At 39.5% G+C, this 19,716-nt stretch overlaps 1 non-coding gene across 1 annotated transcript; it reads left to right on the top strand.

The window, feature by feature from the left end:
• Positions 1–6,556: 6,556 nt before the first annotated feature.
• LOC118835011 lies at positions 6,557–6,662 on the top strand. The gene has a single exon (XR_005009378.1). It is a non-coding gene; the product is annotated as a U6 spliceosomal RNA (small nuclear RNA).
• Positions 6,663–19,716: the final 13,054 nt, after the last annotated feature.

Here is a 19,716-nt window from a genome sequence, read left to right as displayed (position 1 = left end):
GAAAATAATTTCACTTTCTTTACCATTATCCATACAATTTGTGTGTAAAAAATCTTAATCCAATTTTGAGAACTTATTATTAAAACATGCTCAAAGCCTTTATTTCCATGACAGATAAATTTGGAAGTCAAACTTCTACATCTGTACATAGTTCTTAGAGAAAACAGTCTAATCCTGTTGCTTTTCTCAAAATCTACCATTCCATTTAATTAGAAAACTTTTTACTTTTAATCTTCATCTTATTACTTTATCAAATCATTTCCCCCTTAGGAGGATGTCATCCCTATATTATAATTTGACCACAAACACAGGTTAAAAAAATCATAAGATGTTCATACTTGCTTTCTATTATAGTAACTCAGATATATTACAGTATCAATCTGCTATTTAATAGATTTAGTATTGTATTTACAAAACTCCTTGATTATATAAATTTGCCATAAAAGGAAAGGGGGGAACATAGTTATAACGGCGGGGGGGGGACTCCCTTAGCTCTGTTTGATTCCAGGCATGAGTCATATCTGACAGCCAGTCATGTAGTCACAGAGTTTTAAAAGTGAGGCTCGGGATTAACCAGGTGGGGAAATTTCCTTTTCAGAAAGGAAATAGCACAAAGGGGAAATAGAGTCATGAGGATCATACCTACACAATGCTAAGGTCACCCCCAAAGCTTTTCCTAGGCACAGACATCAACTTTTAGCAGTTCCCAGACTTCAGTACCGGCCATTTTCTACTATTGGCTTCATGATGATTCAGACAACTATGTCTGTAATCAAAACTCAAAGTCACAGTAAATTACAGTCCCAAGAATTTTACCTTAAATAGCAAACTTTCACTAACCATGACTTAGGGCTTGAATATCTTTCCTGATGTTTTCTAACAGTTAATATTTTATTTATCCTTTACTTATAAATTAAAACTACCCATATCCCAGGGCTTCACACATACAACAAATACCTAATACTTGACTCATCATTAATAGGTTGAAACTACATTTTTAAACCACCATATGCACTTTCATAATGGCCAACAATTTTCAAATGAAAATTTGCTATTATGTATTATTATCTGTTTTATAACAAAATACACCTCATTACATGTTTAACAATTTTCAAATATTGAAATTTGAGTATTGAAATTGAATATTCAAATATTCAAATCCCATCCTTTTAAAAGCCCAGTTCATATGTAATAGCATCCAAATCAAAAAGCCATTTTGTCTAACAGTATTTCTGTTACAATGGTCTCTCAAATTTCACAATATAAGAGAATATAGAAACACAATAATAACATAAACAATATCACGTGTTTAAAACATGAAACAAAACTTCAGATGACATTAATTCAGTTATTTGCATTTCCAAATTATCATATATAAAAATCATTGCTCTCATTACCTTTGGACTTTTAAAACCACTGTAGAGTTATCAGGTATGGAACAATTGCATTTAATTAAAGAAATAATAATAATATAGTGCTCAGCATATTCCAGTCACTGTGTTAAGCACTTTGCAATCATTATGTTATTTTGATCTCACAACAACCCTGGGAGGTGGGTACCATTATTATTTTTATCTTTACAGATCAGTAAACTGAGGCAAACAGAGATAATTTACCTAACATTACATGGCTAATAAATTTCTGCAACCAGAATGTAATTCAAGTTTCCTTACATTTTCCAGCATTTTTTAAACATATGTATTTGGGAATCTGATCTGAGATGAGAGGGCTTAACAGGGAGAGGGAGAGGGCCTCTGACCTGGGGAGTTATAAGAGATCTTTGGTTTAAACAATATTTCCAGTTTTGTGGTCAGAAATATCAAATGGGTTGAGCAGAGGTTGCTATAAGGTGCAAACCATTTACCTATGATTTTTTTTCTTCACTCTGGGATTACTTCTAAACAAGCTGCCTTCCTTCATTGCTTTAGAACAATGAGGCTATTAATCTTGCCATTTACACTTAAAGTGTTATAAAATCTAATCCTTATTTTTCTTTAAAACAAATTCTACAGAGTGGTACCCTAAAACTTGCTAAGATATTTTAGAAGGGAGTGAGTTCCTGGAATTACCCCCAAAGTCTCAGAAGTTCTTCCCTACAATCTTAAAATGATTAATCCTCAAACTCCTTAATCTGCTAAGATGTTTTTAGTAGTTCCACAAATCTTATCTGACTTTATTTCTGTAATTCCAGCATAACCAAAGCTGAAATGACAGAAAAATATGTCTTTCAGGGTTTTTTTCTTCTTATAACCTAATCTCCCAGAGAAAGTCTAAAGTGGGAGTTAGTCCTGCTTACTGGGACAATTGCTTCAAGTATAAAATCTTTCCCAGTGTTGTAAACACCTTGACCACATCCCTTAGAAGTTTTTCTGGCAGGCTGTATTTTAAATCTTTGGAAGTAACAGAATCTATAAACAACACAAACATGACACAGGCATTTTACATTTGACAAAGACACAAAGACAGACAAAATGACAAGACAGATATAGACACAAACAATTCTAAGTGCACAATTACAATTCTAATTTTACAGAGGCACACAGCTACTGAGGCATGAAGTTTAAAAACAGCAGTGGCATGCAGAGAGGCCGATTAATAAAGTTGTGCAGTTTTAAAAAAAGATATCCTTACCAGAGTGATCTGAGATGAATTGGGTCACTGGAGAGGCCCTGGAGTTTTCCTCACAAAGAATGGCAAACCTGATCAAGGTAAAACCTTGGAGCAAGGAGAAGGTCACAGGACTCCCCAGATGAGGCAGGAATCTCTGGTAGCACTTACTCCATTCTCACTGGTACGGGAGAGTCCAATGAGCCAATTCCATGTTCAATAAGTTTTCTATTCACACTTTGGCAGAGAAGAGATAAGATAGCTAGTGCCTTCTAGAAGCTCACATTCTCTAGTGAATATTGTCCCCGTGATAAAGTAATATACCGAAGGAAGGGAGCTTTGCTGCTGATAGATTTGCAGCATAAAGTAAATAATAAGGGTTCGGTATGGGCAGAACCACATAGTTACCTCCTTAAGTCCCAACTAAAATTCCACCTTCCTTCTACAGGAAGCCTTCCCTAACCTCTCTTAATTCCAGGGCTTACCCTCTTTTAATTATTACTATTGAGGATACCACCATATTCCCAGTTACCCAGGCTTGCAACCTAAGTGTCATTCTCAATTCCTCACTCTCTCGTCTTCCCCATATCCAATTTGTTGCCAAGTCATTTCGATTTTACCTTCAAAATATATCTCATATATGTCTTTCACTCCTCTGACACTGCCACCACACTGGTCCAAGCCCTCACCACCTCACACCTATTTATCCTGTATATAACTTGCTTTATATGTATTTGCTTGCATGTTGTCTCCTCCATTGAACTATAAACTCCTTGAGGGCAGGGTCTTTCTTTTGCTTCTTTTTGTATCTGCATCACTTAGCACAGTGAATGGCACATAGTAGACACTTAATAAATGTTTGTTGATTGATTAAGTTTCAGTCCTGTCCTAGCAATAAGCAGCATGTCATAGAGGAAAGAAAGCAAGCTTAGGCATCAGAAAGACCTGGACGCTAGTCCTTCCTCTATCACCCGTGGGCTATGTGACTCCAGGTAAGTTACTTAACCCATCCATGCCTCAGGACACTTTCCAAGACTATAAGTTACAAATTTGCATTGGCAGACAGAGCATTCTTACTATATTTTCACTATACTAACAAAACCATAGATCTTGTTCCCGCTCCTAAAAAAAAAAGTGGGCTCAGAATGTAGAGATCAATGCCGTTGTCTCCTTATGCTTTGTTTGTTGTTTTTCGTTAGGTAAAATTCAGCAGCAAAGTCCTAGCCTACTTTCTTGCAAGCCAAAGTATAGCAGCCAAGTCCTTGTCTACTTGAACTTGGAGTTTGATTCATTTGTATGCTAATTCAGAGAAGATTTTGGGAATGCCTAACTCTGTATTAGAGAGCTGTTTGTGATACAGGGCTTCGACCTCTCCCAAGACATAGTAATGGAAGCAGAAGGATTTAATTTCAACTTTGTGGCTGCTGTCTGCCACGGTTTTTTGGTTTTTTTGTGAATGTGGTGCCTTTGTCTAAAAAACTGTCAGCCTGTGATTTTCTGTGAGCAATTCTCACCACTATCCCCTAGCAGGGTAGAGATGAAAGAATTGGCACCAAATGAATGGCAAGTCTCTGGGGGATTTTATAGCTTAAGTTTCCACTATAACCTAGATATAATTCTCCTCCTTTGATGCTGATTGATATGCATAGTAAAGGCATGGATGTAGGCTATTTATGCAGAGAACAATTTCCTTTTGTGATTTATCATTCCCTGCACCAAAAACTCTGGTGACTTCCTATTTTCCCTAGGATCAATACAAACTGTTTGGTTGAGTATTTAAAGCTCTTTACAACCTGGCTCCTACCTCTGTTTGCAGTCATACTCCTCTTCATGCAGCCAAACTAAGCTTCTTGCTGTTCCTCACACACTAAATTCCATCTCCCATCTCTGAGTCATTGCATGGGCTCATCATTCACTTCGCGTGCTTGGGCTTAGAGCTAGGCTTGGAGAAATAAGTGCAACACAAAACTTAGGTTTTAAGGGTAAACAATGAAAATATGCAACAAATGCATGGGGAGCTCTTTGCAATAGTGAAGCACCTAGTAGCATACCAGCCACTCCACAAACTTGTGCACATCCCACCTCTCATTTTTCCTCTACTGTATATAGCTGCAAATGTGCAAGGTTGCTAAGCAATAGTGAAAATGAGGTTACTTAATAACACAATACTAATACAAATGCTTGGAGTTGTAAAAGTTAAACATGCAAACATTGAGGATTGGCTGTATTAAACTCAGCCTATCCAAAATTGATCTTGTTTCCTTCCCTCCACCCCAACCTTCCCTTCTTCCTAATTTCTTTATTACTATTGAGGATACCACCATATTCCCAGTTACCCAGGCTTGCAACCTAAGTGTCATTCTCAATTCCTCACTCTCTCGTCTTCCCCATATCCAATTTGCTGCCAAGTCATTTTGATTTTACCTTCAAAATATATCTCATATATGTCTTTCACTCCTCTGACACTGGTCCAAGCCCTCACCACCTCACACCTAAATTATTGCTATAACCTTCTGGTTTATCTTCCTACCACAAATCTCTTCCCACTCCAGGTCAGAAGGTCTGACCTTGTCACTCCACCCCCAGTTAGTTAGCTGGTACATCAAATGGTGTTGGGCCTGAAGTCAGAAGACAGGATCAAATCCCCTCTCAGTTACTACTTGTATGACTCTGGGAAAGTCACTTAACCATGGTCTGCCTCAGTTTTTTCATTTATAAAATGGGAATAAAAATTGCACCTACCTCACAAAGTTGTTAGAACCAAATAAGATAATATTTGTAAAAGCACTTAGCACAGCGCTTGGCACATAGTAGGTGCTTAATAAATGCTTATTTCCTTCCTTCCTTTCTCCCCCTTTATTCAACGAACTCCAGTAACTACCTATTACCTCTGGAATAAAATATAAAATCTATTTGACTTTTAAAGTCCTTCATAACCTGGCTCCTTCCCACCTTTTCAGTCTTCTTGTACTTTACTTCCTTCCATGTACTTATGATCCAGTGACACCTGACTCCTTGCTGTTCCTTGAATATGAAATTCTTTCTCAATTCTAGACATTGTCACTGGAGCTGTCCCCCACATCTGGCACTCTCTTCTTCCTCATCTCCACCTTCTGGATTCCCTGACTTTGTTTAGGTCCCAGCTAAGATCGTACCTTGTATAAGAAGACTTTTCCAATACTATGTAACCTTGGGCAAGGCATTTAATCTGTGTCTGCCTTACATTCCTCAACTATAAAATAGGAAGAATAATAGAACATACCTCTGAGGGTTTGTTGTGAGGAATAAATGAGATCATATTTTTAGCACAGTGCCAGGCACATAGTAGGCATTTAATTAATGCTTTTTGAATGGACTTCACTCATACAGTTCCTTCCAATTGCTTAATTTCATCCTAGGTTTTTCTGGACTCCTGTTTTTGTATTTCAGTATTCTTGCTTAGCTCTTATCTTCTCATCAAGAATGCTGAAAAGTCCTTTTGACCATTCAAGGCCCATTTCCCCCTATGAATTATACTCAACTTTGCAAGGTTAAGTTGTTCTTGGTTATAATCCTATGTCCCTTTCTTTTTTATGTTGTATTCCAAGGTCTCTTTTCATTAATGTATAAGTCACCATATCTTGTGTGATCCTTACCACTTTTTCTTTCCTTTTTTCTTTCTTTCTCTTTTTCAGTGGGGTGGGGATGGGGTAGTGTGTGGTATTAAACTGCTTCTTTCTAGATTCCTCTAGTATTGATTCTGTGACTTGGAAGCTCTGGATTTTGGCTATGGCATTTCAGGGACTTTTCCTCTTGGAATCTCTTTTATGAGGTGAACAATGGATTCTTTCTATCTTCACTTTGCTCTCTGCTTCTAAGATGTAGACAGATTTCTTGAAATTTGGTGTCTGGCTTTTTTTTTATCAAGATCTTTAGGGAGTTCAATGTTTCTTAAAGTATCTCTTCTTGAGTGCTCACTTCAGCAGCACATATACTAAAATTGGAACAATACAGAGAAGATTTGCATGGCCCTGTGCAAGAATGACACACAAATTCATGAAGCATTCCATATTTTTAATGAGGGGCAAACACAACCTGTGAGTAGCCTCTCCTCTTGTGAGAGATGGGTAAAAGTTAGGGAAAGTTAGGTTTCCACAGAATAGTTAATTGAGTTCTGCAGAATAATTAATTGTCAGCTTGAACAAAGAAGGAGTAAAAATTAACCAGGATCAGGGTCCCCAGCCAATGGGAATAGAGTTTGTAGTTTTGCAGAAACTGAAGTTTCAGGATGTTAGGAAAACTGGTCTAAATTGGCCACATAATGGTCAGGGTTGAAGAGAAAACTGGGTCAAATGGCTACCACACATGCTTAATTGGCTAATTGAATATTACCTCACACACCCGCAGGAAGGAGTTTTCTGCCATTTTTTAACATGGGACATATGTTGAGGAGGGGGGAACATATCAAGGAGTTGCATGTTGGGGGCGTGTAGGGAAGATTGTAACCCAGAAGGGAATGGACCAATCTGTTCTCTCAAAGGAGGTACTGAGCTAATGGTGCATCAATCTATGTCACTCTAACAGAATAAAGTTGGTCTCACTCCTGTATACTCCACTCCCCCTCCCTAAAGAAGGGTTTGCTCCTGGCCAGGAACGTTTGCCAATTCCTTTGAATTCCTCAATGATAATAAATTGCCCTTGATGTCTGAATTTCAGTGTCAAGCGTATTTCTAGCCCTCCCCTCTCCTCTCCTCACCTCTCCTCCCCTCCCATTTCGATGGCCGAAAGCTGCCTCCTTTATTTTGGGTTTACTGGCTAGATTTCTTTCTCAAAAACCAAACCTTAAACCCATCCCACTCTAGAGCTCATAGATTGGACAATAGGACCCTGCCCTCCCAGCACAGAGTGAATGTAAATACTAAATAGTAACTGTTTCTCTTTTGGCCAGGAACCCTGAGCATCTTCCCCTCCCAGTTTGATTTTTTTTTTTTGAGTTTTGATTAAAGGGGCCATCCTTTGATTAACTTCTTAAAGAGGCCTATTCACTCACAATGAGCACCTGAAAAGACCTTAGCTTAAAAGGGCCAGGGTCTCCCAGTGCATCCTGGGCTATCTCCAGTTGTCCTGGTGAATATCAGGCCACTGGACCCAGATGGCTCTGGAGGAGAAAGTGAGGTTGGTGACCTTGCCCATCCCTCCCTCACTCAAATCAAGTCCAGTGCAATTCATGTCATCATATCCCTGATGTCATGGTCCTCTTCAAGAACGAAGGACAAACACAACAACATCACAATCTCTTCTTGACCTGTTTTCTAGGTCACTTGTGTTTGATTGCAGATATCTTAGATTTTGCCCCTATTTTATGTCTTTTGGTTTTGTTTTAATATTTCTTGTTGTCACACAGAAAAATTGATTTATGTTTGGTCTATTCTGTTTTTAAAGGAGTCTGTTACTTGGGTAAGGTTTACAACTTTCTCTTCTAAGCTATTTAGTCTCCTTCAAGTTCTTTCCACCAAAGATTTTATTTCTTTTTAAGCTTTTGTTTTTCTAGGTATTCATATAGTTCTTGTGGAAAATTCTTTTTTTTAGCATTACAACTTGTGGCTATTACGAGTTACTTGTTCCTTCTTTTGGGACATCTATAAGTCCACAATGATTTTTATAACGATTGGCATTTTCCTTTTATTGACTCATTTCTCCAGCTTTAGCTCCTGATTTGGACTTTTGGGCCATCACCAGACTCAAGGCTGGCCTTGGTTGGTCTCACCCTGGGTCCCCTAGACTCCTGTGCTGATCACTACTTTATAGGGTTGGATCCTCCTGAATATTTGACATTCTGAGTTCTGGATCTTCATGGTCCTCTATGGCATCTCAGGAGAGAGCACTAGGGTCCTTGGAACTCCTGGGACCAATTTGTCTTAGTCTGAGTGCTACTGTGCCACTCTGGTCACTAGCACTCCTCTGGACTTCCAACATTCCTACTCTAGGGCTTTCCAACTTCTCTGGGTCTTTCTTATGGTTAAGAGGGAACCTACCTTTGCTGCCTCTACACACAGAGCCATTCAGTCTACATGTGTCTATGGCCTTTTTGTTGTCACAGTGGGAGGGTGCTGGCTTGTTTGACAGCACTAGCTTCAGCTATGCTGGTGGTCTCCTTTCCTATGGTCTTCTGGATGACTATGTTTGTGCACACATGTGCACATGCATGCATACACACAATTCTGAGACTTACTGTACTTTCTCATTGAATTTCTTCATCAGTGTTTGGTCTCATGCTAGTTTCAGGTTTTTACTAGAGTGGGCATGTGGGAGCTAAGTGGTCTACTTCATCTAGGCTGCCATCTTGGCTAGCAGTCCATTAGTTCTTTTCCATGAGCACCTCAGCTGCTAGTGACAACCTTCAAATATTACCTTGTTTTTATTTCATATATAGCTATTAATGCATATGTTGCCTTTATCTACAATATGTAAACCCCTCGAGAGCAGGGACTATTTCATTTTTCCCTTTGTAACCCCAGTGCCAAGCATGGTTTCTGGCATATAAGTGTTTCTTGATCAATTGATTACTCCTTGGCCTTTGAGTAGTCAGGGTACAACATCAAAGCTGGTGTGTCCTGCTGGCTGACGTGTGTAACACAGGCAGGAATATCAACTACATCTCTGGAGAACAAAGACCACATATTCTATACCTCACTTTTTGGTTTTCACTGGCTAACAAACACCAACCACCTATGGCAAGGGGCCTTATTTGCTGAGAAGTATGAATAATAAAGGCAAGGCTATAGAAAATGTGGATAGAGAACTTTGCCTCTTTAAGCTTACCTTTTATTCTGGCTCCAACTCATTTTCATGTTAAAACAGAAAGGATCTTGAGTAAGTACAACCCTAAGTTAAATAATTGTCTACAAAAGAAAGCCTTGATTACAATGAATTGCAGAGGAAAGGTTTCATCTTTGAAAAGAACACTGATTTCTGCCTTTTGTTCACTATATATGGTAGCTTTGAGTAAATATATATCTGAGAGGGTCCTGTCAGTGTGCCGTTGTATAATGGAGCTAAGGTAACAGTTGGATAACTCTGAAGATAATGAGGAGTACAGTGGGTAGCAGTGAGTTATACCCAGTAGCCACTGTCTATCTTAAGATTAAAGGAGATAATATATGTAGAGTGCTTTACAAACTTCATTGCTATATGTTACTTAACATTATTAAGACTGCCTGAGACCAATGACTCTATGCCCATCAAAACACTGTTTTCTCAGCAAAGCAATGCCCTGCTGAGATTATGTGCTTAGATCTGCCCATCAGGTCCTAACAGATGTCTCAATACCAGTAGAGATGCCATACCTAGTAAAAAAAGCAGATTTAGGAGAAGTAGTATGATTGTGTGATAACATGGATAGTCCTGCATTGTCAGGGATGTGAGTTGTTCCCTCCATGTGTTCATTCTAGCCACATGTGTTGTTTATTTGTGTGGCCCTCGTGCATGATGGGCAGCCAAGTGGAGCAGTGGATAGAGTGCCAAACCTGGAGTCAGGAAGACTCATCTTTCCGAGTTGCGCTCTCTGTCTTAGAGTTTGAAGGATTGGCAGTTTAGGTAGAGAAAATACCGCAGTGTCCAAAACCTTATCTTTCCAGGTGATCTTTGAACTATTTCTAAGACAATTCAAATGGAAGCAATTCAGTTGCTGGCATGGTGCTGGAATACTGTCCGGATTTATAGGTGTACAGCAATGAGGTCAGTGCAGTGGCTGTGTAGACCTTCAGCTTGGTAGGTATCTTCTCTCCCACATTTGCCTTCGGAGCCTCCAAAACACTGAGCTGGCTCTGGCAATGCATGCATCAACCTCATCATCTATGTGTACATCCTGGGAAACTATACTGCCAAGCTAAGTGAACTTATCCATACCTCATCCACACAATTTCTATATAGGTTGTAACCAATGGTTCCATGTGTGGATGGTTTGGTGCTGGCTGACGGGGAACCAAAATTAGCACAAGAGGCAGGAAATCAATCAATATTCTGTTGCATCTCAGCCTCAGAGGCTGCACTGAGTGCACAATCATCTGTGAACAAAAAAATCACTCACTAACTCTGCCTCCACTTTAGTCTTGGCTTGTAGCCTTTTCAAGTTAAATAATTTACTATCAGTAAGTCAGCTGACCTTGATGCCATTTTTATCCTCACTGAAGGCATCTGACATCACTGAAAACATTGTGCTAAGCATGGGAGCAAGCACATAGCCCTGCTTCACTCCATTGGTGACTGGAAGGCACAAGAGTATCGTCCATTATCCAGAACCTGTGCAAGCATGTCATCATGAAACTGGCATACGATGCTCATGAACTTCTCTGGGCAAGCAAATTTTGCCATGATCTTCCATAAGCTCTCAGAATTGAGTTATCAAGGCCTTGGTCAGATTGACAAATACTGTGTACAAATTTGTATCCTCCTGGCATTTCTCCTGGAGTGGTCAAGCAGCAAGCACCTTATCAACTGTTCCTTGGCCCTTTCTGAGGCCACACTGGTTCTAGGGTAGATGACTATCTTCCAGGTGAAGGATCAGCCTATTAAGGAGGACACTGGCAAGGATCTTGCCAGTAGTGACTAAGAGAGACAACCCTGTGACTGTCACAAGGTGACCTATTTCCCTTTCCTTTATAGAGACGGACAATGGAGGCATTCTTGAATTCCTGGAGGATAACTTCCTCTTGTCAGATAACCCAGAAAATTTCTGTAGCTTTTGTGTGAGCAGCAGACCCCCTTGCCCTATAAATTATACCTGGAATAGAATCAGCACCAGGCACATTGTTACACAAGAGGAAGCTGATGTCATTCAGTTGGAAATTCTGCTGTAGAGGGGTTGACTCCAACCTGTGGTGTAATGATCAATGACTTCAGCATTGATTGATGATGCTCTGTTGACAACACTACGGAAGTGTTCAGTCCACCTCTCCAGGATCATGTCTATCACTAATCAATGTGGCTCTATCAGCACTGGGTAGTTGAGATGTACCATAGCTCTTTGGCCCACAAATAGCATTCTGGGCATCATAAGAATGCCTTGGATTGTTAGTATCAGCATAAAATTGAATGTTACCCGCCTTCTTACTGAATCAAGAATACCGCATCTCTCTAAGCTTATCTCAAATTTAACTTAACTTGAACTTGTTGAATATGAATGTTTAGCTTGGAGAGGATGTCTATGATCAATCTACCACTTGACGCCACACATTGCCTTTGTCACTCTTACATCCTGTCTGTGTCTTCTGCTTACAATGACTTAGTCTGTGTTGTTGTGAGGGTGCATCCATGAAGTTTTATTCCATGTAGGTAATTGGAAGACAGTGTTAGTGATGAGGTAATGAGATGCATAAGTCTTCAGTAGTAAGTGACTATTGCTTTTGCTATTTGCAACTCCATGCCTCCCAAGAACCCCTACCATGTCTGATAGTCTGTGCCTACTCTAGCATTAAAGTCATCCAAAATTACAAGCTTGTTTGCTTTTGGCACATTGATGACAAGGGTCTCCAGGTCTTCATAAAGTTTTTTTTTTTACCTCATCAAGGTTTGTCATGGTGGGAGCGTATGCACTGATGATGGTGGCATGGCACTTTCTTGCAAGTGGCAATCACATTGTCATGAGCCTGTCATTCATTCCTTTTGGGAGGCATACACGCTTGTTGACTAGATTCATTTTGATTGTGAAATCTATACTAGCTTCATGGTGTTCACCATCACTATGGCTACTCCAGAGAAATGTGTATCCAGCTCAAACATTGGTAAGCTGACCTTCATTTGCCAGCCCTGTTTCACTAAGGGCTGTTATTTGGATGCAATACCTGCTGAGTTCTCTCACAAGAGTTGTTTGTCTTTCAGGCCTATTGAACTTCATGTTGTACATAGACATATACATATTCCACATATCAATGAGGAGTGGAATCATCTTTGCAGAAGTTTTTGTACATTTTGTTGTGTTTTCAACCATAGAGTAGGATTAGTGCCTACCTTGGTAAATAGGCCAGGATTAGGTTAGGTGAAGCAAGCAATTCCTCACACTAGGAGGTGAGCAGTGTGGGCCTTAGGGCTGCCAAATCTCACCGCTGCTTCAGTGCAGTGAAAAGATGACCCTATGGCCAGGGATGCCTGTGTGCTGGATTGTCACTATAGCTCCCAGTGTATCCAAACCTGCTGCTTTGTCACTTGCCTGTTGTCATATTACTTTGATGCATAAATTGAATTTAAGTAAGGCAAAAAAGCTGTTGGCCTCATTCTCTCTTCCAGAGTTACTGAAGTCCAGTGGCAAGATAAAAATCAAGATGACTGGTAATGGCTCAGGTTGGAGTAGATGACGTTGGTGTCTTCAAAGTCTAACCAAGCTCCAAGCACTCCACAGTGCCTACTTCCACTGCCTTCTTGGCCTATTGGAACAAATTGTTCACATCTGCCTATTCTGCCAGGGAAGTCTTCACATGCCTGGGGTACACAACCCCCCCCCAACTCACTGATGAGTTTGAGGCCTGTTGCCTACCCTCAACCTGGTTTAGCCTGTCCACCAAACCAGTTTACTGGAGGGTGGTCACCATACATAATATAGATTCTTGAAGCAACAGGTGAGAGTTGAGAAACAGGTAGACACCAAAGGTAGAAAGAAGCCCTGAAAAGGGCTTGGCAGCCCTCACAGTAGAGGTACTAGCCTTCCCTAAAGACCTGTATACCCCAATAATCACACCCCAAAATAACATTTTGCAAATAAATATTGAAGGATAATACATATGCATACATTATTTACTCAAGAACCTGGTACAACTTTGTTTCCAGATTTGGTAATAAATTAGCATATTCAATTTTGTTTTTGAATGGTATTAAGTAATCTGAAAGCTAACATTCAAGGTAATCTCTCTGCAAGTATATATTCAGGGTGCACTTTTAACTTTTCACATAATTTCTAGAGGGAGACAAGTATATTATAGAGTGATTGGATTTGAATCTTTTAGTTCTTGTTGCTTTCCCTCCTAGTTTCCTCTTCCATCTCCTCTATTTCCTCCTTTAATTCATCAAATAATTGGTCATTTTATCCATATGCATCAAAGCTCCCTTCACTGGTTTGGTTCAATCCTTTTCCATGTGTAATGCCCCCTTGGGGCTTGCTTACCCATCTCACACTGACACTAGCCACTTAGGTCCCCAAAGGTATGATTGTTACTTCTCCCAGCAATATCAGCATTGGTAGCTATCCTTTCAAAAACTAGCTCATGAACCATAGCCAGTATGCTTCCTTTTAGCAACCAGCCAATAGGCTCACTTACATTTTTAACAAAGGAAATTTGCTCAAATGGAAGAAGAATAAGGACACACAATCTTCCCCAACACCTGGGCATATTTTTCCACAAATACACCCAGAGTTCAGAAGAGCGAAAGAGTGAGCAGGGTACAATGACAGTGGGGCTCACTTGTAGGGGACACACATGGCCAAGACAATTCCCAGCCTGGAACTGCAAGGCCTCGATGTACTTCCTTTCTCTCTCCAGAGGGTAGTCACGAAGTTCACTACTAGTCGTTTCACTTTTAATCTGGACTATCTCTTTGCAAGGCACAGTTTCTCCAGAGGACCAATGGTCATCTAGGCTTGTTTCTTTTTGGATAGGATGTCTTAACTAGATTGGCCAATCTGCTATTGAGCTTGGCTAAGCAGATCACTCGATGGCTTACTGGTTTCTCACCAGACTCTGAGGCTACTGGAATAGGCTGGGTAAGCTGCTCTACCACTAGGAAGTAGCTGATGGAAAGGGCCCAGGAAGCCACACTATACTAGGCAGCTGCTGCCAGGCTGGTATGAGGCAGGCCACTCTGCTGCTGGACTTCTCTCAGGATGTGGTATCTGTGCTACGTTGGTCAGTCTGCTGGGTTTGTTCTTCAATGGGTAACTGTAGTGCCTCCATCTTCACCTACTGCATGGACTGAGGAATAATGTACTCTTTTAAGCTAGAATGTTCTATGACTGTTGTCCTAGGTTTGGCAGTAATGTCTTCTCTTTGACTACCTCGGAATGCGAGCTCTGGGGTTGTTAATCACCCAAAGGAAAGAGATGGGAGAAGAATTACTTCTCCTTTTCAACAAATTATTTGTGCTCAAAAGCCCCTTCCTTCTATAAATAACTCCATATTACCTTTTGGTGATTAGTATTTTTCACCTCCCATACTCCTTCAGGAATCTCACGTAGATGACTGGCTAGGCATGACCACATGAACCCTCCGCCCTGGAGACACTTAGTTGTCTTGCTTATTTCTTCATACGAAATTAAGATATTCAGACCTTCCACTTCTTCTAGAGTGGGGAATATCTATTTTGGATCTCAAGGCTTTCCCTTTTACTTTTGATGTCTCCAATTTTTAGTCTCTGCTAAATCTTGAGCTTTTGCTGAAGTCTCATTTGGGTACTCTCCTTACACATGCCTCAGGACACAGTTTCATTTATTGATGTGGACAAAAAAAAATTAATCACTATTATAGTCTTCTAGTAACCAGCCCCTGAATGTAGCTATTTTGACTGTTGGAGGATAGATAGTCTAACCTATTGATTGTCCCATTATCTAAGCCCTTCCAACATGATTGGACCTCACTCTACTTGCATGCTACCACCAGAGCCTCTTGAACCCAGAGTGAGTCTCATGCCTTGCTATAGTATGAAAATAGAACTTTAATGGAGGTTAGTCAATCTAACTGCCAGAAAGTTAGGCTAATTGCAAATCCAATCTCCACATACAAAACTAGAAATATATTTCCCCCCCTAAATATAAGAATACTTCAAGAGCAGCAGTCATGGCTAGTGGATAGAGAGCTGGCCTCAGAACCAGAATGTCATGAATTCAAGTCCCATCTCTGAAATGTAATGTCCATGTAAAGGCAAGTCCCTTTGCTTTTCAGTTCCTGTTTCAACAATCTGGCTAGCAGCTTCTGTGGGGGTATAAGATCCACCCACAGCCAGCACCCAGAAAGCTGCCAATAGCACAGGTTCTTTTGATCTGCTTAATTAAGGAAAGCAAGGTGAAGGAGCCAACAAGCTTACTCCAATCCAACATACAAACAGCATTCAGTTAGTTCAGGGGAAAAAGCTGAACTATTCAAGGGCACTTGTTGACTAAGTGCTAAGGAGCCCATTTTTGGTTACCAACACAGTTCCCTAGGTCAGAGGTGTAAAACACAAAGCCCAAAACATTCTTAAGTGAGTCCAGAACCAATTAAAATGTAATTGAGAAATATTTAAAAAAATAAATAAAAGTACAATAAAACATAGATAACTTTACATTTTAAAACAAAGTTAATATGTGGCCCACAGGTATCTTTATGTATGGATTAGTGGTCTCCATTTCTATTTGAGTTTACAACAATGTTCTGGGCGACTCATTAAGACTATAAATTGCAGAGAAGGTGCTTGAGACTTGCATGGGTAAAGGAAATTCCTCCCCTGGAAACTCCCTACACTAATGAGATCACAGATTCAGTCTTATCCCATAAGAATAGATCTAGGATCTGAGATCCCAGTTGTCACTTGCAGTAATTCATTTCCCATCATATAGCAGTGAACTTTTCTGGATTTACTTAGACTGGCTTCCTGGCAGAGTTCTCACGGCACTTCATAGATGCTGGTCCTGAATGTGAAGACTCTTCAGCATGGTAGGATGTGCTGGAGCCTGGACATTGGCATAGACTTAGGATACCCAGAGTCATCTCTATAATGTAATGAAGCACCAGAGTTTCTTTTCTTGCACTAATTTATTCCCATCAATGTTAAAAAAAACTGTACAAAATTTACAGGATAAAATTCTCTGATGGAGCCCTACCAAAGTAGGACATTGATACAAATAGAAAAACAATTTGAAAATCATGAATACATATTTTTAGCTATAAAAATTTAAAACCAAACTTCTGATATAAAGACTTGTAAATTGCTACATCTTGGACTAAAAAAAACCCTAGAACAACAGATATCAGAGACTATAAAAATGAATGCATGTTAATTTTCCCTGGGTTAGAAGATAATCTGACAATATGTATAAAAAATCCAGGACTCTTTGATAGTCCCATTTGATAGACCATGACATCTAACTAGAACCTGGCTCTATAAAAGCTTTCTTTAAGTGCGTGGTTAGTGTTCAACTATCAGTATAGTGGCATTATTACTCGACAGGGGTAGGAATGTATATTTTCACCTTGTGCTAGGTAACATCCTACAAATACTATTTCTTTTCTTTTTAATTTCTTTGGGGGGAGGCAGGGCAATTGGGGTTAAGTGACTTGCCCAAGGTCACACAGCTAGTACATGTGTCAAGTGTCTGAGGCCGGATTTGAACTCAGCTCCTCCTGACTCCAGGGCTGGTGCTCTACTCACTGCACCATCTAGTTGCCCCTACAAATCCTATTTCATCAACTCAGCCACAGGAACATAATGTATATAAAGCACTTGCAGACTTCAAAGTGCTATAGAAATATCAGTTATTGTGACTGTTGTTATGAGAAGCAGATTTAATTTCCAGTAAATTATCACATGAAATTGGTTAAATAAGTTAACTTTTTGTTAAGCCTTTTGGAAAGTGAATTAACACCTATTGTATTTTTTAAACATCTTAGTGTACCAGATCACCTAAAATAGTATGACTGCTTTGAAACCAATAGGAAGTGTAAAGCAGGAATCCTTATCACCCATCTCAAGGAATTAAAAGGAAATCTTTTTCTCCCCCAGACAAATTCAGGCTATTGTAAAGTCTGGATCAAAATGGAGACAAGTGACTGTTATTCACTCAGATTTCTTCCTTTCCATCACTCCTGCAGATGGGATAAGTGTTAACAGAGCAACTGCCATCAGCTGGAATTATCTATATCCAATGGATATCACCTTATCGTTATTATTAGGAAGGTCTCTACCAGAAACAATATGTCCAAACTAGAGAGAAATTGGTAAGGAAACAGGCTACATGCAGCCTTCTACCTTTAAGCTTTTCTCTTCCACATCCAGCTGTGAGACCTTGAGTGGTTAGGAATTTACAACCTGGAAAAACACTTTGCAGTTGTGATTGCAAAACTACTGTTTTCAATCTCTGAGGAATCTTGGAGGGCAGAGGAGATGCCAAAAGTCTAGCGATGAGTGAATTTTGTTCCATATCACAAAATAAAGGTTTAAAAAGTTGCTTTGGGAAGTTAAAGCTGAGCTGTACAAATTTGTAGAATGGATTATTGGATGGGTGGTTTTGAACATTTGTTGGAGGAAAATAGAGATTACTAGTAATTAGCACCAGTTCATAAAGTCAAGACAAACTAACCTATTGTGATAGGATCACCAGACTGGTAGATTGGGAAAATCCAAGAGACACAGTGTATCAGGATTTCAGAGTGTCTCCTTATATTCTTTTGGAGAAATGCAGGTTGAATAATAGGATAGATAGAATGATAACTTGAACAACCAAAAAATTAGTTTAAATTTTTATTGGTATCTTTTGCTTTTTTATATCTCCACAACTTCTCCCAGTATCCTTCCTCCTCCTAGAGAGCAGTGCTATAAATAACATTTTTAAGGAAAAAAATCAGTAAAAATTGATCAGTACATATAAAAAGTCTATAAATATGTGCAATGTACCACACCTGTGTACCTCCCCCTTCTACAAAGGAGTGGGATGTGAATATCTTTTCATGTCTCTTCTTTGGGGCTATGTTTTTGTTCTATACTATTCTGCAACATTCACTATTTTGTGGCTGTTCTTGCATTGTACATTGCTGTAATCACTCTCTGCTTTGTTTTCTAGGCTCTGCTTACTTTCATTCTGCATCAGATTGTGCAAATCTTTCTACGCTTCTCTATTCATCACATCCATCATTTTTTACAGTCCAGTAATATCCAAAGCACATTAATTAAGGTATTGAATCAGAATGGTCTCTCTAGTGTTGGGCTCTGCCCTTGGCCCTGTCTTATTCAATATTTCCAATAATTAGAGCTGTACAAACATGCATAAGCTGCTTGCTGAGGTAGTGAGCTCCCTATGACTGGAAGTGTTCAAACAAAGATTGGAACCCTAAACCTGTTAGGGATGTTGTAGAGAGTACTCCTGTATAACATGAGGTTGGACAAAATTGCCTCTAAGATAACTTTCAGCTTTAATATGATTCTGTGAGATAAACCAAAATCCTTTTCAAGATCTTATGCCTTTTAGGTCAAGGTTACAGAACATTTTTTTCCAATTGTAAAAATAAATGATAAAATAATCTACTCAAATACTTTGACCTTTTCAGAGGGAATGCACTGTATTTCTCCAAGATGCGATTATTGTCACTATCACTGAGATACACCAGCTACTAATTCATTATAGCAGCACTGGCCTTCTTGGCCTGGTACACCACAGTAATTTATGGGTGGAAAAGTACTCTCTCAGTGATATGACAAGTGTCTAGACTTTTCCCTTCTGAACTGCCAACAAAATATTCTACTGTAGATATCCAGTTTTGTAAGATTTCTTTTTTTTCCTTTCTTTTTTTGTTTTTTTTTTAATTTAAATTTATTTATTTAACATATTTGGTTTTCAGCATTGATTTTCACAACAGTTTGAATTACAAATTTTCTCCCCATTTCTACCCTCCCCGCCACTCCAAGATGGCGTATATTCTGGTTGCCCTGTTCCCCAGTCAGCCCTCCCTTCTGTCACCCCACTCCCCTCCCATCCCCTTTTCCCTTCCTTTCTTGTAGGGCAAGATAAATTTCTACGCCCCATTGCCTGTGTATCTTATTTTTTAGTTGCATGCAAAAACTTTTTTTTTGAACATCTGATTTTAAAACTTTGAGTTCAGTTTTGTAAGATTTCTAAATAGAGTATTTGAAACTACCCTCTAACGCTGAGATAAGTGGCCTGGCTTTCCTTTGAAGTTTCTCAGTTTCCAAATTTGCTTTTACTCTGCACTCAGAGCCTTTCTGTTTGCTTCCCTTATCAAGGGTATGGTATTATATTGCTATTTGAAGACAGAGAAGAGACCTAAGTGGTGGCAATCCATGCCAGGATTTCCAACAGCAGATGCCCCCTTTATTGGGGTGTATGTTGAGGAATGGGATGGGGGGGAGAGACTGGATGGAAAGAGGGTGATGTTT

This window comes from Trichosurus vulpecula, chromosome 1 (genome assembly GCF_011100635.1).
Source record: "Trichosurus vulpecula isolate mTriVul1 chromosome 1, mTriVul1.pri, whole genome shotgun sequence".
In the NCBI taxonomy this organism is placed as follows: domain Eukaryota; kingdom Metazoa; phylum Chordata; class Mammalia; order Diprotodontia; family Phalangeridae; genus Trichosurus; species Trichosurus vulpecula.
The sequence above is the reverse complement of the archived record's forward strand: the minus strand, read 5'-3'. Positions and strand labels throughout refer to the sequence as shown.